Source organism: Pongo pygmaeus, chromosome 19, assembly GCF_028885625.2.
Source record: "Pongo pygmaeus isolate AG05252 chromosome 19, NHGRI_mPonPyg2-v2.0_pri, whole genome shotgun sequence".
NCBI classification, from domain to species: domain Eukaryota; kingdom Metazoa; phylum Chordata; class Mammalia; order Primates; family Hominidae; genus Pongo; species Pongo pygmaeus.
The window spans coordinates 101,461,980-101,485,000 of record NC_072392.2 but is presented as its reverse complement, the minus strand read 5'-3'; the positions used below and the strand labels follow the sequence as shown (position 1 = coordinate 101,485,000).

General features: G+C 50.2%; 1 long non-coding RNA gene across 1 annotated transcript in view; it reads right to left on the bottom strand.

The window, feature by feature from the left end:
• LOC129016507 (uncharacterized) overlaps positions 1-14,171 on the bottom strand; it is a 15,418-nt gene extending 1,247 nt beyond the window's left edge. Inside the window, exons 1-3 of the long non-coding RNA XR_010124494.1 lie at positions 13,860-14,171; positions 944-1,076; positions 1-529 (exon numbers count right to left, since the gene is read on the bottom strand). The exon at positions 1-529 is cut by the window's left edge and continues 1,247 nt beyond it. This is a non-coding gene — a long non-coding RNA (uncharacterized LOC129016507). The remainder of the gene's footprint in view (positions 530-943; positions 1,077-13,859) is intronic.
• Between the last annotated feature and the right edge of the window lie 8,850 nt (positions 14,172-23,021).

Here is a 23,021-nt window from a genome sequence, read left to right as displayed (position 1 = left end):
GAGCCGAGATCACGCCACTGCACTCCAGACTGGGAGAGCAAGACTCTGTCTCAAAAAAAAAAAAAAAAACTTAGGTTCTTGGAAGTTCAGGAAAGGGGGTTCTTTCTCTAGGATCCTTGAAGCGCCTCTAAGGGCATCTTCACAAAGTTGGATGTGTGCATTTTCCTGAGAGGAAAGCTTTCGCACATTATACAGCTTCTGACGGGGTTACTTGGCCCACAGATGTGAAGCTGAGGCTGAAGGAGACCGATGTGGTTTCTCCTCAGTTTCTCTGTGCGGCACCAGGTGGCAGCAGAGGTCAGCAAGGCAAACCCGAGCTCGGGAATGCGGGGTGGGGCAGGTACGTCCTCCCTTGAGCTACAGCAGATTAACTCTGTTCTGTTTGATTGTTGTTGTTTAGTTTGCATTTTGCTTCTCCAAGATTGTGCTTCATCAGGAAAAGCTTTGGATCACAATTCCCAGTGCTGAAGAAAAGGCCAAACTCTGGAAAAAACTTTGAATATTTTGAGCCAAATGTGAGGACCACGACCTGTGAGAACGGAAAATAAATCCTGGGATCCCAGACTCACTAAGCCAAAGGGAGAGGTCAAGCTGGGAACTGGCTTATGCAAACCTGCTTCCCATTTGGTTCCTAAATAAGATAGCTATTACACAAAGATAAAAAAGCTACATCCCTGCCTCTACCTCCATCGCATGTAAAATGTGTATTCAGTGAATGCTGACCAAAGACAAAAGAAGGCAACCATTTGCCTCTGATTTACCCACACCCATTTTTTCCATTTCTTCTCCTTTCCCCAATACCCACACTTTTCCCCTTTACTTACTGAGGTCCCCAGACCATCTCTGGGAAAAGCACGGACCAGTTTTTCCTGTGGTGCTCTGTTCTTTTCTCAGGTGTATCCTTAACCTCGCAAATAGATTTCTTGAAACAATTGAGACTCACCTTGGTTGTGTTCTTTGACTGATGCCTGACGCAGCTTCAGGAGGCCCTGAGAACGTTGCACAGCGTAGTCGGGCAGTAGCTTCGGGAGATGTAAGATCACCATCAGTACATAGGAGTTGTGCATTGGTTTGGTCTGGAAAGAGGAAAATTCAAAGTAATGGGGCTTACAGGTCATAGACAGATTCAAAGATTTTCTGATTGTCAATTGGTTGAAAGAATCATTATCTACAGACCTGCTATCAATAGAAAGGAGAGTCTGGGTTAACATAAGAGACTGTGGAGATAGATGAAGTTTCATAGGTGGCCACCCTTAGAGACAATAGATGGCAAATGTTTCCTGTTCAGACCCATAGAAGGTGCTAGACTCTCAGCCAATGTCTTCAGGATCAGAGAAAGACATGGAAAGGGAAGGGATTCTCTACAGAATGTAAGTGTCCCCCACAAGAGACAGCTTGGCAAGGCCATTTCAAAGTATGTCAAAGAAATATATTTTGAGGTAAAATATTGATGTCACGGCCTTCTGCCTGTCATGTGGTGCTGTACTGGAGTCAGGTTGGAATCTGGTATCTTATTGCTACAGAGTGCCTTGTCAGTCTTAAGATCTCTGTTTTAATGTCGTTTCTGGTCAGTTCTACCCAAATTCCAAAGGGAGGACGGTACAATGAGGCTTGTCCAGCCCCCACTCCTCCTCATCACGGCCTGAACTAGTTCTTCAGGTTTCTCTGGAATCCCCTTGGCCCAGAGGTGGGGTCCACTCAATCGGCTGTGGGGCTTAGAAATTTATTCTTGGTTTACGCAGCTTTAGGGAGGTGCTCTGAGACCCGCAACTACACTCGACTTTAACAGACACAGACGACCCTGAAGGTGTGGACTGTCTGCTGGTGGGATGCTGGGCAAGTTGCTTAATGTCCTTGAGCTGCTATTTGCTAACTGTGAAGTGGGATCCTGGTCCCTGACAGGCAAGATTGTGGCACACGGAGAGCTGGTGCACGTGGGCGACTGTCCCCTAAACTCGCGTCCCTTCTTTTTAATCATACCCCCACTGGCTGCACCTGTACCTCCTCCCAGGCACACACTGAAGAGAATGAGCTGTGGTCCTCGGTTCGAGGACCCCCGTGCCCAGGCAGCAGTGGTGGACACCAGTGTCCCGGAATGGTGTAGAAAGGCTGACCCCTTCATAGCCAAAGCCTGGGGTCTCCTGTTTCCCTCCTCCTCTCCCCACTCCTCCGCCAACCCCGCCCTCTTCCACTCACCCCCATCCCCTGCATAATGGGTTTCTAGCTGCCTCCTCTGGCTGCCCAAACAGGACAGGCAGGAAAAACTGGCTTGGTTCTGAGTAGGCAGTTTCAGGGCCTTAAGGAGAAATTCATCGGCCATTAATCAGGGACTTCCCTCTGGGGAGTTGGCAGCTTCAGGTGTGGTCTCTGGAAAAAATCCCCATAACTTATTATCAGAGAATCTCTGTCTTGGGTGGCAGAGGCAGCCTGGTTGGGGTGGGCACCCCAGCTACGGAAAGGGGCAGCTCCCCCCTCTTTCCTTGGGGCTGCCTGTGGAGAGGCTCGAGCGGGGCACAGTCCATGACGAGACATTAATCTTGTGGTTGGATTTTTCCTTTTTTTAATAAAGAAGAAAGATAAGGTATTGTGCTCATCTTGTAAAAATCAAGCACGCAGAACATCAGTCTATTCCACGAAGAAACACAACCTAAGCAAAGATTTGTTACAGGCAGTGGCCAGTTACAGAGACAGTAGGACTCGCATTGGGGGTTTTGTACGGGAAAGAAAGGGAGTCAGACACAGATGTGATGGTGGACACAGGAGCAGGAAGACAGAGCAGCTGACATTTCCAGAAATAGCTGGCCAGAGGCCAGCAGGAGGGAAACACCGACCCGAGGAAAGAGAGACAGGGATTGGGAGAGAAATTCAGAAGAGACTGAGGCACCCACACAGACAGACACACCCCCACACACAGATATGGATTCAAAGAGACACGCACACTCTGAGTTTCTAAGAGTAAGTCACTGTCAGTTCCTGGTGTGAGCCACCTGCCACATGGACACAGTTTCCTCTTTCTGATAAGTTTTTTGACCTATCTGAACCCCCTACTTAATTACCTATAAAATGAGTCATTGCAAGGATGACAAAGACACTCTCCTTGACCAAACCCCACTCAGGCTCCTTTGAGCCTTCTCCTTGATGAAGCCTCATCCTTGGCCTGCTGAGCTCAGTGCTAGCAAGGAATGCTGCTAAGGTCGAGAATCTTCCCCACCCTTGCTATCTAACCAAGTTCCTCTCAGCAACTTTTCATCATCTCCCTCACCTTGCTCATTGGCTATCCCCACTTGTCTCTGTTGTATTGAGAGTTGAATTCAGTCTCTCTCTCTCCTCTTCCAATAGTCTTTTTTTTTAAGAGACAGGGCCTTGCTCTGTCAACCAGGCTAGAGTGCAGTAGCACAATCACAGCTCACAGCAGCCTCAAACTCCTAGGCTCAAAGGATCCTCCCACCTCAGCCTCCTGCGTAGTTGGGACTACAGGTGTGTGCCACTGCACCAAATAATTTTTTAAAACATTGTAGAGATGGGGTCCTGCTTTGTTGCCCAGGCTTGTTTTGAAGTCCTGGCTTCAATTGATCCTCCCACCTGGGCCTCCAAAGGTGCTGGGATTACAGGCATGAGCCACGACACCCAACCTATTGCAATAGTCTTGAATAGTCTTTTTGCCATTTTGAACAACTGTCTGGGGAGTAATTCTCTTTGACAGGGGCATAAGAGACACTGCCCGTGAGTCCTCAGCACTAGTATAGCCTGAACGAGTGTTCAGACACCTCACTGTGTTGTCCTGCCTGTTTGGGGCTCTCAGATGGGGTCCCTTCATCTCTGTAACTTTGGTTCTAGCCATGTGTCTGGCCCAAGAGGGCCACACATGTATGAATGAACCTCGAAGTGAAGGGCTTACCCCCATGTACAAATGGCCAGCAGGTATATGAAAAAATGCTCAATATCACTAATCATCAGAGAAATGCAAATAAAAAACTGCGATGAGGTCTTATCTCACCTCAGTTAAAATGGCTTTCTTCAAAAGACAGGGAATAAGGGATACTGGCGAGGAGGTAGAGAAAGGGGGACCCTCACACACTGTTGTGGGAATGTTGGTTAGTACAACCACTATGGAAAACAGATGGAGGCTCCTCAAAAAACTAAAAGGGGCTGGGCACGGTGGCTCACGCCTGTGGTCCCAGCACTTTGGGAGGCCAAGGCGGGCGGATCACAAGGTCAGGAGTTTGAGACCAGCCTGGTCAACATGATGAAACCCCATCTCTACTAAAAATATAAAAAATTAGCCAGGCATGGTGGTGCGCCCCTGTAATCCCAGCTACTTGGGAGACTGAGGCAGGAGAATCACTTCAACCCAGGAGGTGGAGATTGCAGTGAGCGGAGATTGCACCATTGCACTCCAGCCTGGGTGACAGAGCAAGACTCCGTCTAAAAAAAAAAAAAAAACAATAAAAGTAGGCTGGGCACGGTGACTCACACCTGTAATCCCAGCACTTTGGGAGGTGGAGGCAGGTGGATCACAGAGTCAGGAGATCGAGACCAGCCTGGCCAACATGGTGAAACCCCGTCTCTACTAAAATACAAAAAATTAGCTGGGCGTGGTGGTGCGCACCTGTAAATCCCAGCTACTCAGGAGGCTGAGGCAGGAGAATCGCTTAAACATGGGAACCCAGGAGGCAAAGGTTGCAGTGAGCTGAGATCACGCCACTGCACACCAGCTTAGTGACAGAGCAAGACTCCATCTCACAAAAAAAAAAAAAAAAAAAACCTAAAAGTAAAACTACTATATGATCCAGCAATTTCACTAGCTGGGCATATGGTCAAAAGAAACAAAATCAATATATCATAAAGACATCTGCATTCCTGTGTTTACTGCAGCACTACTCACAACAGCCAAAATACGGAATCAGCCTATGAGTTCATCAGCGGATGATGGATAAACAGAACATGGTGTGTATACACAGTGGAATATTATTCAGCCATACAGAGGAATGACAGCCTGTTACTTGTACAAGATGGAACTAGGTATCATTATGTTAAGTGAAATAAGCCAAGCACAGAAAGACAAACATTGAATGTTCTCACTCACCTACTGAAAAAGTAGCTCTCGTGAAGATAGAGGGTAGACGCGTGGTTACCAGAGGCTGGGAAAGGTAGCAGGAAGGGGGGGACAAAGAGAAGTTGATTAAAGGGTACAAATATATGGTTTGATAGAAGGAATAAGACCTAGTGTTACATAGATCATAGTTGACAATTGTCTACTCTATATTTCAAAATAGCTAGAAGAGAAGAATCAGAATGTTTCTAGCATAAAGCAAAGACATTCCAAGTAGGCTGATTTGATTTTTACAATTATATGAATGCATTAAACTATCACATGTATCCTGAAACTATGTACATCTATTATGCATCAATAAAAAAGAAAAAAGAAACAAGAACTAAGATTTTAAAATTAGCACTGTCCTAGTGGGCTCCTTAAAAATATTTTTCTTTGGGAGGACAAAGTAGGAGGATTCCTTGAGCCCGGGAGCTTGAGGCTGCAGTGAGATCGTGCCACTGCACTCCAGCCCGAGCGACAGAGAGATACACTGGCTCTAAATATAAATAATAAAAATATAAATATATATTTTTGGAATAAATAAATGAATAAAATATCTTTGCATGCTGGTGAGCCCAGGGCTGCAGTCTGCCCTTGGCAGCTCGGTGACACAGCCAAGGTGGCTGAACGGTCGTCGCCCACTAGAGAGTGGAGGTCGCCCTCCAGAGGACCTTATCAGATGTACGTGCAAAGCAGTTTTTGAGACAGTTTTCTACTCAGAGTGTGGTTTAGCCATTCAAGGAGAGAGATCACAAAGGAAAACTACCTTTAGGAAAGGGGGTGAGAAAGGTGTAAGTTCCCAGGCTTGGGGGTCCTGGCCCTGCCTAGCTGTGGGCAACCCCGGGAAGGCTGAGCCCCGCAGGCTGTACGGACAAAGCATCTCACTTTCCACACTGGCCACAGGTCTATCCCTGGCAGTAAACAGGTCACAGGTGGGCAGCAGGTCTAACACCTGTAGCGAAAGAACGCAGGAGAGGAACTGAGGCTCTGCTACCAGCAGATGCTCCACGCACATCCCATGGGGAGGACCACGCACAACTCAGCTGGCCACAACCAGGAAAAGGGTGCCCAGGGCCTCAGAGCTGCTTCATGGGGCCACTTCCAGGCTCCCAAGCAGTAAGGTGGGTGCCCTCTCAAGAACAGAAGCGGAACAGCCTGATGTTAATGTTTGGGAAGAAGAGAACAGTGATACCCCTGGTTACCTCCCACCTCTCTCTGCAGTTCTCATGCATCTGTGCACACACGCTCACACACACCTACGTCCATCAATCCACTCACAATGTTTGACCTAAAGCAGAAACCATATAAACGGCAGGATAAGGAGAAAACACAAAAGGAACTGAAAGATTCAAACAGCCACTAACACGCCAATTTGCACCTTGCACAGGGCCTGGAAGTAATGACACGGCTTTTCGTTATGAATCAACGGTCTCATGCTTTCATTTTAACAAACAACCTGTTTGCTACTTTCACTGGCAACTGGTGTTTTTTCTGGTGTGGTGTTTTAATACAAAAGTATGTTAGGGAGAAGAGAAAAGACATTCTAAAGAGTTGGATAGGTTGCCTTTGGCCCACCTGGAGTCAGCCCACTGCCCACGCCACCAGGATCAGGCTCAGGGCCCTGGCTAGAGAAACCTGAACACCAGGACCCACCGCCCACCAATGCAGAAGAGAAGTCGGAATGCTTTTTGAAGTGGGTGGAACAAAAACGGAAGAAATGGGAATTTGGTGAGAAATAAGGGAGGTGGACATCAGAATCTGCAGAGCAGTGGCTTCCAAACTGTGTGATTGCAACCCCAGCCAGAAAAACACTTTACGTCATGGCTGAGGGCACATACATGCACGCACATAGGCACCATACAGGAAATCTGGAATACAGAAAGCCCTGGAATTCCTCAATAACATCCTGCCCACATGTGAATTCTGCCCTAGCTGATGGATTCTCTGAGGCCTAGGCCCAAATCCACACCCACTGTTTAGCCCAGAGCCAAGCCTGGGGGTGTAGGGTCCCCTACACATGGGTGTCCAACCCCATCCCTGTCCCGAATAGCACGGGTGCTTCTCAGTGCCACAAATGTTGGTGGCGGCTGGGGACGAGTGGTCCCTCCAGGGCTCCACGCCTGCCTCCACCACTGAGGCCAGCACAGTGGGACTGGGCTAGGGAGACAGGCAGGCCGGTCTACCCACCAAAGGAGCCAGTCTGCTTCCATCTAGTCAGCAGCTCCAGGGAGCGCATCTCCCTCCAGGAAGGGCAGGAGGCCAAGAGGAGCTGGAAAGGTGGGCATTTGATATCAAGAGGTATAAAGAGAGCTCCTAGGGGTCCCAGACATCAACTAATAAAAGCACCTCGGAAGTTCATAGATGGGGAAACGGCTGAGTGAATATACTGTGTTATCCAAGTCATGCGGAGAGGAAGGGCTCGAACCCATGGCTACTACTCCACACCCCGTCCTCCTCCTCCTCTTTCCACTAAGTTTTTGTGATTATGAAAGTAGCTTACGTTTGGTGTAGAAAATACGGAACATACGGAAAAATTTAAAAAGACTCGGGCAAAGAGTCATGTGTCACTTATGACCGGAGGCCGTTGCTCTTTATTAACCGATGGCAATGTTTTCTTCCAAATTGTTCTGCACGTTTTTGGCGAGAGCATGAGGCTGTGCAGCGTCCCCTCCCTGGCGCCCGCCTGTGCCCTGCACATTGGCCTACACTGCGGTGATCTCACTTGGCCCCTCCCTGATTCCCGACATACAGCAGCGGAAGCTGAGGCTCCGGGGGAACAGCCTCAACTGATTCTGTCCCTGAACTTCCATACACAGCCCGGGAGTTGTCTTAGAGTCATGATTTATTTAACTGTTCTTTCATTTTACAGAACATAAAATGTATTGTTTCCAACTTTTTTCCTATGGTAAATAATGCTAAAGTAAATATCTCTGTGCATGAAACTTTTTGTATATGTTGGAATATCCTTAAGATAAGGCCCCAGAACTAAAAGTACCCTGTCAAAGAGTGAGCATTTCCGGTTCTCCTGCTGTGCTTTGCTGCAACGTTCTCACTCCACATTCCTGGGGCAGGTAGGGGAGGGCCAGCTGGGTTTGGATCATAATCCTGAAAGACACAATCCCAAACACCATAATCTCGAATGTTGAAATCCCTAAAGATCAAAATCCCTAAAGTCTAAAATCTCTGATATTTCAGATGACCACAGTTACAGGGCTGTGTGCACACAATTAGTAACCATAGTGATATACACGTACACGTTTCTCTTTTGACTTATTTCTTTATGGTCTGTCTTCTTATAACTGCTACACCCATGCTGCTGTCGTTAGTTTCCTCAGTGTTTATGCAAAAATACCTATGTTATCATTGCCTATTTTATTGTGTAAAGTGGCCTATGAAATGTTCTGTTGTGTTTTTATGTTTCTCAAATACATACCTTTTAAAAATGTAAATAAATAACATTGACATTATTTTTTCCAGAATTATATTTTTGGGATTTTGATCTTTGGGATTTCAGGATGAGGTATTTGGAGTTGTGACTTTGGGGATGATGACTGACTCCTGTGCCGTCCCACCCATCTTTGCAGCATGGGACCTTGGCATCCCCACCTCGGCCCTGGCTCTACCTGCCCTCACAACGGACCAGGCCAACTCAGTCAATGTGGAGGCAGCGTCAGGTAGACCTGGGGCTGAAACTCAACACTGGTGTTCACCTTGACCTAGCTTCTCTGAGCCTCAAGGTCCTCATCTGGACACCAGTGGGGTTAGGGGCTGAGGCACATCAGCACTAAGCAGGAGAGCTCATTGTTGGCATGCATCAGCTGTGGCTGTTCTCCAGCCCCTCCCACTGTCCACTCATTCTGGCTGCACTCACCCTCTCACTTGCTGCTGATAAACCCACCAAGTGAACCCCTGGGAGGGGCACACCAGCTCCAAGACATCCTGGTACTCCCAGAGTATCTTAGCCAAAGGTTTAACTAAAGTAGGACCAGAAGAATAACCACTCCTTCGATTCTCAGATGAAAGGGTGACACCGTCACACAAGAGTGCCGAAGGTCATGGCTACAAAGTCGTGTCTTTGCCTTAGTTGCTCCCAAGAGCTCAACATGCCTGCACCCTGGGCAAGGAGACCTTCAGTTCAGTGGGAGGTTGTCTCCAGATTCCCCAGTTACCTCCACAGGTGCTGCCAGTGGGGAGGGGCAGTGATGGCACCATGATGCCATTGCAAGGACCCTCTGCAGGGCCTCAGGTATGTTCTAGAAAAAGCAGGATGCTTGGGGGTGGGGTTGCTGAGAAGTGATTTACAGAGTATGTCCCAAAGGAGGGCCTGCAGGGGTTAGGATAGGAAAGAACTGACTCAGCAGTGCAGGCCCCTCTAGAGCCGAGACTCTCCCAGCAGTGCAGGCCCCTCTAGAGCCGAGACGCTCCCAGCAGTGCAGGCCCCTCTAGAGGCGAGACGCTCCCAGCAGTGCAGGCCCCTCTAGAGCCGAGACGCTCCCAGCAGTGCAGGCCCCTCTCTAGAGCCGAGACCCTCCTAGCAGTGCAGGCTCCCTCTAGAGCCAAGACGCTGCAGGGTTAATCAGGGCTGCCCAACAGTCCATCCCCTCTTCTCTCTCCGAAATCAAGAAACATTCCGAATTCCAAAATGCATCTGGTCCCAAGGGTTTCAGTTAAGGGACTGTGGCCCTGTGTAATGCCAGGCAGTGACAAGGACTGTGACTGGGAGCCATCATAAGTCGATGCTGAGTGCCAAAGGGAGGAAAGGAGGCAGCGGTCCTTAAAGGGCCCACTGGGCTCAGATCCCACGCCTGAGCCTCCGCCTCTCCGTGCAGTCCCGGGGATGGCACACAGCCTTCTGCACGAACCGCAATGAGCTGGGCTCCCTCATCACCGCTGGGAGCGCTCTGAGAAAGCAGGGCCCACTCCACGGGGTTCTGCAGGAGAACGGCGAAGGGTGCTGTTCAACCTGCTCAGTCAGTTGCTAGGTGAGGAGAATTTAGTATTCATAAGCGAAAATTTCTAAGTTACTGGAATTAATTATGGGGTTTGATTCTACATTATCCAGAAAAGCCTAGATGCCACACAGACTCATGCTGAAAGCTCCCAGTGCACCTGCACAAACACACCCACACATGCACCCATATCATATACACAAGTGCAAACATGTTCACATTCACGCTCACTCCCACATATTCAGATCATATACACACTTGTGCACACGTGTTCATATTCACACTCCTACACACCCAGATCATACACACATGCACACACTTGTGCATACACATTCATGCTCACTCCCACACACCCAGATCATATACACACTCGTGCACACATGTTCACATTCACGATCACTCATACACACCCAGATCATACACACACTTATGCACACATTCACACTCACTCATACACACACAAATAATATACACACTTGTGCATACATGTTTGTATTCACACTCCTACACACCCAGATCATACACACATACACACACTTGTGCCTACACATTCATGCTCACTCCTACACACCCAGCTCATATACACACTCGTGCACACATGTTCACATTCATGCTCACTCATACACACCCAGATTGTACACACATTCGTGCACACATTCACACTCATACACACCCAAATCATATGCACACTAGTGTACGCATGTACACACTAACACACAAATCATACACACTCATACATACCCCCAAATCATATACACAGTCATGCACACCCTCACACATATAATCCAAACACACAAAAATATATGCATGCGCTCATTCACACACAATCTCACACATACATATACAGCCATGTGGGATTTTTCTGCCATTTTCAGAAATGTAAGTTTTGTAGTTCCTGCTTTTTAAAGACTATAAATCATTTTTAATTTACTTTCATTCTCAATTTTGTTTGTTGTAAGTAGCTTGATTATCATACAGCATCCAACGACACATATTTCCTTTATTTTTTTTGAGATGGAGTCTTGCTTTGTAGCTCAGGCTGGAGTGCAGGGGTGCGATATCGGCTCACTGCAACCTCTGCCTCCTGGGTTCAAGTGATTCTCCTGCCTCAGCCTCCCGAGTAGCTGGGATTACAGACACGTGCCACCACACCCAGCTAATTTTTGTATTTTTAGTAGAGATGGGGTTTCACCATGTTGGCCAGGCTGGTCTTGAACTCCTGACCTCATGATCCGCCCACCTCGGCCTCCCAAAGTGCTGGGATTACAGGTACGAGCCACTGTGCCCTGAATATTTTCATGTTAAAAATGTTTTATTAAAAAACAAAGATGTCCAGAAGAGTTTCAAAGACAGTACTACAACTTCCCACAGACCCTTTCACCAGCTTTCTCTAATGTGAGCATCTTACACAGCAATGATGCACGTGCAGAAACTGAGACACTCACATCGGTGCAATCTCAGCAGCTCACGTCCAAGACCCCAGGCTGCACGGGTCCTCACGTCTTCTTAGTCCCCTGCACCTGTGACCCTTTCTTGGCCTGTCTTTGTTTCACTGCCTTGACACCTTTGCAGAGTACTGCTCAGGTATTTTGCAAGATGCCCCTCAATTGGTGTTTGTGTGATGTCCTCTCTGATTAGATTGGAACTGTGCGTTTGCGGAAGAACACGGCAGAGGTGGGGCGCTCTTCTCATCACGTGCTCTCAGGGGCCACGACGTCATCATGCCTTATCACTGGTGGTCTGGACCTTTATCACCCGGCCAAGGTGAGGCCTGCCAGGTCTCCCCGCTGGAGAGTGACTGTTTTCCTCTCCATGTCCTACTGGTTAAGAGTGAGTCACAAAGTCCAGCATGAGCTCCAACTCCTACAGGAAGGAGCATCAAAGAATTCGGGCACCGCAGTAATTACTGAACATTTAGGGGAGACACTTTGAGACTATACAAATATCTTCTTTCTCTTTAAACTTTGCACATGAATTTTAGCATTCATCAGGGGAGCTTGCCTGCAGCACTGATGGTGATTTTTTTTCTTTTCTTTTCTTTTTTTTTTTTTTTTTTTTGAGACAGAGTTTTGCTCTTATTGCCCAGGCTGGAATGCAGTGGCACAATCTCAGCTCACTGCAACCTCCCAGGTTCAAGCGATTCTCCTGCCTCAGCCTCCCAAGTAGCTGAGATTACAGGCATGTGTCACCAGGCCCAGCTAATTTTGTATTTTTTGTAGAGACAGGGTTTCACAATGTTGGCCAGGCTGGTCTCAAACTCCTGACCTCAGGTGATCCACCTGCCTCAGCCTCCCAAAGTGTTGAGATTACAGGCACAAGCCACTGTGCCCGGCCTGATGGTGATTTTCCCTATTTACTCCACATTTCTTGTTTGGAATTTGTTCCAAGGAAGGCCTGTCCCTTTCAGTCTTTTTTTTTTTTTGAGAAGGAGTCTTGCTCTGTCACCCCAGCTGGAGTGCAGTGGCGTGATCTTGGCTCACTGCAAGCTCCACCTCCCAGGTTCACACCATTCTCCTGCCTCAGCCTCCCGAGTAGCTGGGACTACAGGTGCTCGCCACCACGCCCGGCTACCCTTTCAGTTTTAATTTATTCAATAATTTATTTATAGGCTTACAAATCCATGGACATTCATTTTATTCTTTGGGGTATAATCCGATTTTTGTGTGTGTGTGTGTGTGTGTGTGTGTGTGTTCAAATCATTCTAGCTGTGGCCACTGGGAGCTCTTACATTTTGGCTTCCGTGCCCTTTTGAAATGCCCACATCTTTTTAAAATTTTTATTTTTGAGCATTTTCTTACTTCCCGGGACTACAAGATGCTCTGGGTTCATCTTGTATTTTCTCTCCCACATCCCAATTATCAGCCATTTCTCCAGGGATACTTGGCTCCTTTTATTGAAGATGAAATTTGGAAACTAACATCTGGGCATGGAATGTGCTTGCTGCTACTGGGGTGTCCCCTGTCAGAGGACAAACCCAGGATTTACAGATGTGTGTGCTAAGCCATGTATGAACACGCACATGTGTGTGTGTATATTTAACCTATCTGTATATATGTATTATGTAAACACGAGTTCCCACTGGCATATCTGACTATAAGTGACCACCTCAGGGTCCATTCTGGTCTGTAGATATGTATTATGTAAACACGAGTTCCTGCTGGCATATCTGACTATAACTGACCACCTCAGGGTCCATTCTGGTCTGTATATATGTATTATGTAAACACGAGTTCCTGCTGGCATATCTGACTATAACCAACCACCTGAGGGTCCATTCTGGCTTCCCCACTTGCTTTTCCATGACTTCCTTATCCAGCTGTGAGAATCCTGACTCTTACTACTGATACCATATTGACTTATTTGTGAAACCTTAGTATATATAAAAGTAGTTTCGGCCGGGCGCAGTGGCTCACGCCTGTAATCCCAGCACTTTGGGAGGCTGAGGCGGGTGGATCATCAGGTCAGGAGATCGAGACCATCCTGGCTAACACGGTGAAACCCCGTCTCTACTAAAAACACAAAAAATTAGCCGGGCATGGTGGCAGGCGCCTGTAGTCCCAGCTACTCAGGAGGCTTAGGCAGGAGAATGGCGTGAACCCGGGAGGCAGGGCTTGCAGTGAACCGAGATTGCACCACTGCACTCCAGCCTGGGTGACAGAGCGAGACTTCATCTCAAAAACAAAAAAAAGTAGTTTCAAAATTTCTAACGTGTATTGCTGTGGGAAAAAATTTTACCAGTTGGAGTTTAGTGCTTAGATATGTAGAGTTGTTTGATTCTTTCCAGTATCTAATCAAAACACTGTTTTTGGACTTACCCAGGTCAGCTCCTTTCTGCCCACTCTTTCAGCGCAGGCGTGTCCTGCCGTGGAACACACTCTGGGATTCCTGTGTGGGTCTGTACCCGTCCTGTACCCGTCAGGACCCCCAGGCCCCGACTCTTGATGTTGTTCTTGCTCCTCTTGTTGATCTCGTTGTTCCTACAGTGAGGTCCAGTCCTGTGGGGTTTGACAAACACAGCATCACGTACCCAGCACTGCACAGCCACAGTTCAGCCCCTCGGTAGTAAACTCCTCTCCCCTCACTCACCCACTGGCAAATACTGATCTGTTTCTGTCCCGATAATTGTGTCTTTCCATATACACAAAAATGAAGACTGAGGGTGAGGCCCATGGCCCTGGGAAGCAGGCATAGGTTGGCGGGGTGTGGGCACACAGGGTTACCACGGAAGAAGATCCATGCTGCCCCCACAGCCAAGGTGGGGGACAGGGCAGGACCAGCCCCCCAAAGTGTGAACCTCGCCTGAGGCTATGCCCCACTCTGGAGCAGAACAGCCTCTGCAGAGCTTCCACCGTGCACGTAGGCAGTGCACAGTCAGGCCAGGAAGGGGAGGGCCCCTGTCTGCAGAGACAGGCCCGTCCTGGACAGGAGGGAACAGCATTCCAGGCAGATCCGCCGCCCGCTGCTCTTCCCAGAGTGGCTGTGTCCCCTCTGCAGCGTCCGCACCCAGCCGGCCTCCCCGGCCTCCCTCTGCAGCTGTCCCTCTCCATCCTCCTCTCCTTTCTCCCTCTCCATCCCCCTCTCCTTTCTCCTCTCCATCCCCCTCTCCTTTCTCCTCTCCATCCCCCTCTCCTTTCTCCCTCTCCATCCCCCTCTCCTTTCTCCCTCTCCATCCCCCTCTCCTTTCTCCCTCTCCATCCTCCTCTCCTTTCTCCCTCTCCATCCTCCTCTCCTTTCTCCCTCTCCATCCTCCTCTCCTTTCTCCCTCTCCATCCTCCTCTCCTTTCTCCCTCTCCATCCTCCTCTCCTTTCTCCCTCTCCATCCTCCTCTCCTTTCTCCCTCTCCATCCTCCTCTCCTATCTCCTCTCCATCCCCCTCTCCTTTCTCCTCTCCATCCCCCTCTCCATCCCCCTCTCCATCCCCCTCTCCATCCCCCTCTCCATCCCCCTCTCCTTTCTCCTCTCCATCCCCCTCTCCATCCCCCTCTCCTTTCTCCTCTCCATCCCCCTCTCCTTTCTCCTCTCCATCCCCCTCTCCATCCTCCTCTCCTTTCTCCTCTCCATCCTCCTCTCCATCCTCCTCCTTCTCCCTCTCCATCCCCCTCCTTTCTCCTCTCCATCCCCCTCCTTTCTCCTCTCCATCTCCCTCTCCATCCCCCTCTCCATCCCCCTCTCTTTTCTTCATGACTCTTTCCCTTTCCTGCCACAACTGAGCTGAGTGGAGGTGTTTTTCGCTGCTTGCTGACTTTATTCAACTTCAGGTTCTTGACTTTAAAGGTGGATGCAGGAAATGTGTGTCTTGTGTCACACGTGGAAATGTCGCTGAAATAAGTTACTCTTCACTGATGTGGCCTCGAGGGTTTTCTGCTGGGTTTCTGGACCTTGTAAGCAAAGCAGACCCTCACCCGACTGACCTCCCGGCTGTGATGACCTGTGTTTCTATCCCACACAGGGAGGGTGTTTATGGTCTGAAGTGAGGCCTCGTTAACTCCTCAAGAGTCGATTGAAGCACAATTTATTAGAGCCCAGAAATCATGGTAATCCATTCCCACAAGCACACGGCACAGCTAAACCAGCTCCAAGGAGGGTCCGAGTGTGGCCACAACTGCACCCCAGGCCCACTGTGCCAGCCGCTGGAGAGCGTGGGGCCCCTTGGCCCCTAAAGGTTTCCTGAAAAATCACTGACATGAGACAGATGGATTAATAGGAGAAAAGGTATGCAAATTTATTTAATGTGTACATATGAGAACCTTTAGAACGAAGACCCAAAGATGGGGGAAATTGTCCATTTTTATGTTTAGGTTTTATAAAGTATGAACAGTCCTCTAAAAAAGGACTGGACACAAAGGGCTTGATCTAATGTGAATAGACTGAGTGGGAACCCAGCAAGGTCTGTCTAGATTTGTCTTCGTCTCTGAGCATTTTCTTCTCTGGGCGTGGGGCAGGGCCCTCTCTGGAATGACAGTGTCATGACCGACAGTCAAACAGGGATGTCGGATCATTTCTCTCTAGTCAGTTCTTATATAGAAAGGTAGACGGAAAACTGAGGAATATTTTTAGGTTTTCTGACCAGCTCTGGGGAGAAGGGGTTCTGATTTCTGTGACCGGCCTTAGGGAAAAAGAGTCTGGTTTCTATGGCGCCTTGGGGGAGAATGAGACTGAGAGACAGGAGGGCAGGAGAAGGTCAGAGAAAACTTTTGCTTCTGAGGCTGCTGCTGAGGCCTTCATTTTGGGGCGTTGTTTTCTGAGCCCCAACAAGAGGAAGGAAGCCTCTCCCTCCAGGGGTCAGTCCTGGGCCTCAAGGGCACCCTCAAAGCAGGCAGCTCAGCTCACAGAGCTCCCCTCGGCCATGTCCTCCACCTGCTCTTCCTTGGTCCAGCACCTCACCTGCCCACACCTGCCCACACCTGTCTGGAGAGTCCCCAAGGTTGGAGAGCTGCTGAGTCAGCTGGGCCGAGCACACAGCGCAATACTTCCTTGTGCCTCCTCACCATGATGGGCGACATCAGAAATTTTATGGATGGGACAAGAAGAAGCTGGGCTGACAAGTCCAACAGAGTGGAGCCAGCAACAGGCTTTTACTCTCCTCTCTGTCTCTTTTTCTCTCTCCCCCACCGCACCTCCATCCGCTCCATTCTCCTCTCTGCACATCAGCTTCCCAGACACTATTCTTGGTTTCTGTGGCTCCCAAACTGAAGCTTCCCCACAGTGGCTGTAACTATCCAGAACTGGGGCCACACTTGGGCCTCCAGGCAGGGGATCTAGTGATCACATTCTGGTCATCTCATCAGGCCAGCTCTGCTGAGCTCTGCCCTCCTTATCTCTCCTCTCCCCTCGAGCCCTCACCCTGGTTACCTGCACGAGTAAACTTGCCCCTAACCGACCCCCTTTCCTCCCTCTGTGTCCCTCAAGCCAACACTAACTCTGGCAAAAATGACCAGCCTGGCCGGGCGCGGTGGCTCATGCCTGTAATCCCAGCACTTTGGGAGGCTGAGGCAGGCAGATCACGAGGTCAGGAGATCGAGACTATCCTGGCTAACACAATGAAACCCCATCTCTACTAAAAATACAAAAAATTAGCCGGGCAAGGTGGCGGGTGCCTGTAGTCCCAGCTACGCGGGAGGCTGAGGCAGGAGAATGGCGTGAACCCTGGGGGGCGGAGCCCGCAGTGAACTGAGATCGCGCCTCTGCACTCCAGCCTGGGCAACAGTGAGACTCCGTCTCAAAAAAAAAAAAAAAAGACCAGCCTGAAGCAGAGATTGGGTCCCAGCCTGGCTCTGCATGGCCCTCCACTCCCGCCTCACCTCACAGACAGAACGCTGCCCTGTGGAGGGGTCCTTGGACCCTCTTGGTGGGTGCCAAGGCCTGAGTGGTGAGAATAGTCCAGGGGCTGGCACTGCGTGGGAAGGGTGAGCTCAGAGAGCAGGGGAGCCTGATCCTGCAGGTCGACTTCTGTCTTCTAAGAGAAATGAAAAGCTGGGGATTTTAAGGAAAGGAATGCCTTGACCCAACCCTCATACCTTACATAATAATTAACTTAAAAGGAATCATAGGTTTAAACAGAAAATCTATATAAGAGGTTTACAGTTTAATTTAAAAACTATAATAGGTTTATAGTTTTTAAATTAAAATTTTAAATATAGTGGTTTATAAAACTTTGAGAAGAAAACAGAAAATCTCTATGAATGCTGCAAAAGTCACTGTTGAGAGAATGAAAACACAAGACATAGAGTTGGAGAAAATATTTGTGAATCACATATCTGGCAAAGGAATTGTATCTAGAATAAATAAAGAACTCTCAAAATCCAACAGTAAAAACACCAAATAATCCAATTACAAACTGGGGAAGGACTTGAACAGATGCGTCACCAAGCAAGGGATATGGATGAGAAATAAGCAGGTGAAAAGATGCCACCAGGGAGGGTTAACCTAATAAGCAGGTGAAAAGATGCCACCAGGGAGATGTAAATTACAGCCACTAGGAAACGCTTTTCATTTATTCCAGGATGGCTGAAATGTAAGCACGGAAAATGCTGGGTGCGCACAAGAACATGGAGCAGCAGGCACTCATTCCTGATTAGCAGGAGTGCAAAATGAAGTGCCGGCCTGTGGTGTTTTCTTATAAAGTTGAGCATACGCTTCCCATATGACTCAGCAATTGCACTTCTGGGTATGTACCCAAGAGAAAAAAAGCTTATGTTCACACAAAAACCTACAACGCAAATGCACAAACAGCTCTATTCAACAATCATCCCACCCTGGAAACAACCCAAATATGCTTCAGTGGCACAGGCGCCTCCACGCAGAACCCTACACAGCACTCAGCACTGACGGGGAGGGAGCGGCGGACGCGTGGTCGGCTCGGCGGGTCGCGACGTACCCAGAGCGAGGAGCTGGTCTCCAAGTGCTGCCAGCTGCGTGATTTCCTCTTCAAAAGACAAAACCACAGGGAGAGCTGCCGGGGCTGGGTGTGGGGAGTGTGACTATGAACGGAGTTCTGGGGGTGATGTAACTGTTCTGTATCCACAGTGTTGCTACATGAATCTATAAATGTGTTAAATTCATAGAACTGTACACCAAAAAATAGCAGTTTTGCTGAATGTTAATTCAGAAATGAAATTAAAATTTTAAATTAACAACAAGCAACTTTACAAGGGAAAAAAACAACAACAACCTCATTTCCTCCCCACAAAGCCACCTCGTGAGCCTGGGTGGTGTCTAGCCAGTCCTACTGCTGAACCTGCTCTGACCTGGCCTAAGGGTAGGACTCGAGGCTGGGAGCCAAGGGCCAACCACAGGACATGCAGCAAGACCCACTTCGCTGGTCTGTCATGCACACCGCACCAAGTCTGTGTTCAGGATAAACCGGGGCACACTCTGAGCTGGGCCTGTCTCCGGCTTCAACCAAAAAGCCTGAGCTCTGGCAGGTGAAGGACCGGGCGTTTCTATTGGGCTATGGACTTGTCTAGGAGGCAGCCACCTCTAAGCCACCCAGGATGGTTTCGGTTGTGTTTGGATGGAGTTCTGAGTTTTGCCAGTTAAAATTCCTTCAGGAGCTCTCTATGGGGGTAAAGTGCAAGATTTGGGGTGGAAAAATGACAAGTGAGAGGACTGGAAGGAACATTATGGACTGTTCTCCCTTCTGCCTGCAGAGATGGGGAGCCTCTCCCAGGCCATGCGGAAGACCTCACAGGAGGACCAACTGCTGCCTTTCAGCCTGGCCTAGGGAAGAGCCCCTGACTCAGCCTCGGTAGGAGGAGGTGGGCTGGAACCAAGTTTCCCTGCATCAATCCAGGCAGGCAGCCCCGAACAGTGCACTCCAACATGGGATAGTGAGCCGGCTTGGGGGACGGGAGCTGTCTAAACAGGAGCGTGCAACCCCCATGCTGGGAGCTCCCCAGGGTCACAACTACCCAGAGTCAGAGCTGCCCAGGGTCACAGCTACTCGAGGTCAGAGCTACCCACAGTCAGAGCTGTCCTGGGCATCAGAGGAGCAGAGGTAGGAAGGGCTGGCTTCAGGTGAGAGTTATGCTACAAAGGGTCTTGAAAGCCAGTGTTGTTGACAGGGTAAGGTGCCTGGGTAATAGCACGGGAAGAAAAAGGCTTAGAGTTGGAGGGGAAAACATGAACTGGAGTTGGGGGAGCGCACCTGCCCCCCTCAGAGACCACAAGGCCTCCCCAGGGCTGGGCTGTGGCTGCTGGAGCTCCCAACCCATGCCAAGTGTCAGAGCCTGGGCAAGACCCTCTGGGGCAGCCTGGGACCACCAGAGGTCAGAGCTGGAGGAGGCTCAGCTGGGGCCCTTGCACCAGGCAGGAGGCCCAGAAAACAGACAGTGCTCTTGAACTGTAGGAAAGCAGCTCCATAGAGAGGCAAATCCCACTCCAGCTCAGGCAATACTCAACTACATGGATGTGCATGCTCTCAAGGGGGCTTTGGGGCATGTGGTGTCGGCATTGGACCCAAATATGGCTCAAAGCTTTCCTTTACCATAGTATTTCTTTATTTTTCTTGCAGATTGAGAAGGGTTAGGGAGGAGTTTAGGGAAGTGAGTGAAGCAGGAAGGTGCTGACCAAGGGAAGTTAATTCCATACAGAGGAGGATGGGGGGACAGAAAGGCAGGAGGAAGAGGAGGAGGAGAATCTTCGCACAGGGGGTGTCAGCTGATGGGGGCAGCATGGGTGCCCACAGAGCCCTTTAGCGGTCGTTGGTTGTGTGCAGAGAGGCCACAGCAGGCGAGGCGGGCAGTGTCTACCAGCCCCAAGGAGACACCAAGAATCCCTGTCCTTAGGAAGTCCCCTCTTCCTTCTCTTGAGTCTCATCTCGGAAAGAGGGAGCTGTCAGTCAGAGCTCAGGCCAAACACTGGGGCTAATAGGGGTGAGAACAGGGACCTGTGGGGTCCTCACCTCTGTCCGCTTCTCACCTTTCTGGCTCAGGCCAGGCTCAGCCCGCAGTGGTCTACTGTCCTTCTATGTCATCTATCTACCTACCCACCTATCTAATCATGCCATCTATCTCATCTATTTTTTTCTATCAACCATCTGTCATATATCTACCTACCTACCTTTCCATCTATCATCTAGTTCATCTATTGCTATCTATTATCTAATTTGCCTATCAAGTATCTATCCATCATCTATTTCTATCATCTATCCATCACCTGTTACCTATCACCCATATACCATCTATCCCTATCTATCGTCTATCTAGCCAGCAATCCACCCATCATCTACTTCATCTGTTTCTACCTGTCTCCCACCGCCTCTCCCCACCCCTCACCAGAGAGTATGCAAGCACGACCACGTCAACAGGCCCTAAAGCCACAGGTTCACACAGCACGGTTTCTGCTCCATCATGTGTTTGGGGTGGGGGGCAGCAGAGCTGGGGGAGAAGAGATAAAGGAATTATGTCAAACAGGGACTGTCTTGTCTGCCTCAAGGGCCTTTCCTCATCTATAAAGCAGATTTTTTCTTGTAGAGCACCACGAGAGCTGTGAAATGTGAGTGAGGGGTGAGGCAGGCCATGGGGCCTTCCACAAGGTGGGCAAGATGGTTGTCTCTGGGGAACCAGCTGGCCAGAGGGGGCCAAGTGCCAACCGGTCTGGATTGGTAAATCGAGCAAAGCAGCAGGCAGAAGTTTACAGAGGCAAGTATCAGCGCCAGGGGTGAACGCTGGGATTTTTCAAATCCAAGAGGCATTTCAAGTAAGGGGAAAACCTCCCCCGGGGCTGGGCTGAGAAGCTAGTCGGGTGATGGGATGAGTGAGAATGACAAGTTGCATCTGATTGTCCTGGAGACCTGGCTGAGAACTCTGTGTGAGTCTCTCAGGTAGACGGTTACACTTGTTTTCAGTGAGCGTCAGTTTCCATAGAGAACTGTATCGTGATCGCCAAGAACCGAGGGGGCCCAGGAATGCCCCAGCAGTGGTCTGGAAGGGCTTGTGGGGCTGGGCAGGAGGTGGATGGGGACCGGGTGCAGGCAGAGGAAATTCAAGGGAACAGAGGCAGAGAGATGGTGCCGTCTGGGGAAAGCAGCGCACCCAGGACAGAACAGGCCTGAGAGCCACACACACTCACAGCAGCTTCCCAAAATGTTTGTTTTCCATGCACCAAGATGCTCCCCCAAACCCTCTGCAGCCTGTTCCCTGCCTTGGGGGTCCTGAGGGCCACCCTTCAGGTCTGGGGTTCAGGTCGCTGTTCCTTTCTCGGCGCCCCTGGTGTGTCCATGGGATGAGCTGACTGGCCCACCTAGTGGGAACCTGTGCACCGCGTTTTGTGCGGCCCAGGGGAGGAGGCTTTGCCTTTCCTGGAGCCCACTTTATCAAGGGAAAGCCTGAACCCTGGGGCCGGCCAGGGCAGTGAGCTAGGGTGGAAGGCAGTGCTGGTCATGGAGGGCCAGTGTCCAGCCCTCTGTTCACCAGCTCCAAGAGTGATTCTGGAAACAGAGCCCAGTCCCTGGGCCCAAACCTTTGCCTCTGCCCTTCTTTCTCTCTACAAATTAGAGGCCACGTCCCTCGCCACTGAAGCCTTGTACCCTGACCCACTGTCTGAACCTGATGGAGTCTAAATGCAGTGAGCAGGTGCCAACCTTTCCTGGAGCTCTGCAGAGGCAAGGAGGGGGTGGATGGAAAGACGGGAGTCCCTCCCCTTAGGTGAGGAGAGGAACTAGGGCCCGGGGAGATGCCCAGGCCTGGCGGCCGGTGCACGTGGGTTCCCTGTGGCCAGCGGGCGGCACTGCAGGAGAGCTCAGAAGCAGTGGCCTGACCTGCCCCCGGGGGAATCCGCCCACCCCACCGCAGCAGCCTTTCCTGAGGGTCCCTAAGGGCTGTGAAGGGTGGGCTCAGGGGGAGGGGTCAGGCCACACCAGTGGGTGCAGGGATGGCTGTGGCCACGGGAGGGTGTCCAGGGAGGAGGCCGGAGCTCAGGCCCACTCTGCACCACCCAGCCCACCACCTCCCCCAGCTTTCTCTTCCTTCGTGCACATTCTGGGGCTCATTTAGCACACCTGGCCAGGCTTTCACGCCTGTTTCATGGGTGAGACCTGGAGGCCAGGTCAGCTGCAGAACCCAGGGCACACGCAGCAGCCAGCACTGCAGCAGGTGGCCGTCTGTGGCCGGGGCCAGCGCGGGCCCACTGGGCCTTGGAGGAGCCTTGCTGCTGACTCTGCCCCCGTCCTGTGGCCTTAAGTCCGCCCAGAGCGCTCGATCTTCCGTCCGCCAGGCCAAGGATGCATGCAGAGTAAGGGTGTGTGTGTCTAAGCGTGTGGGTGTGTGGGTGTGATGGGGTGTGTTCTATGTGAGAGCATGTGTGTAGTGTTCATATGCCCTCTGTGCGTGAGTCCCTGTGTGTGATATTGTGTTCTCGGTGTGAGTTCATGGGTATGATGGGGTGTGCTCTATGTGAGAGCATGTGTGTAGTGTTCACATGCCCTCTGTGCGTGAGTCCCTGTGTGTGATGCCTGTGTTCTCGGTGTGAGTTCATGT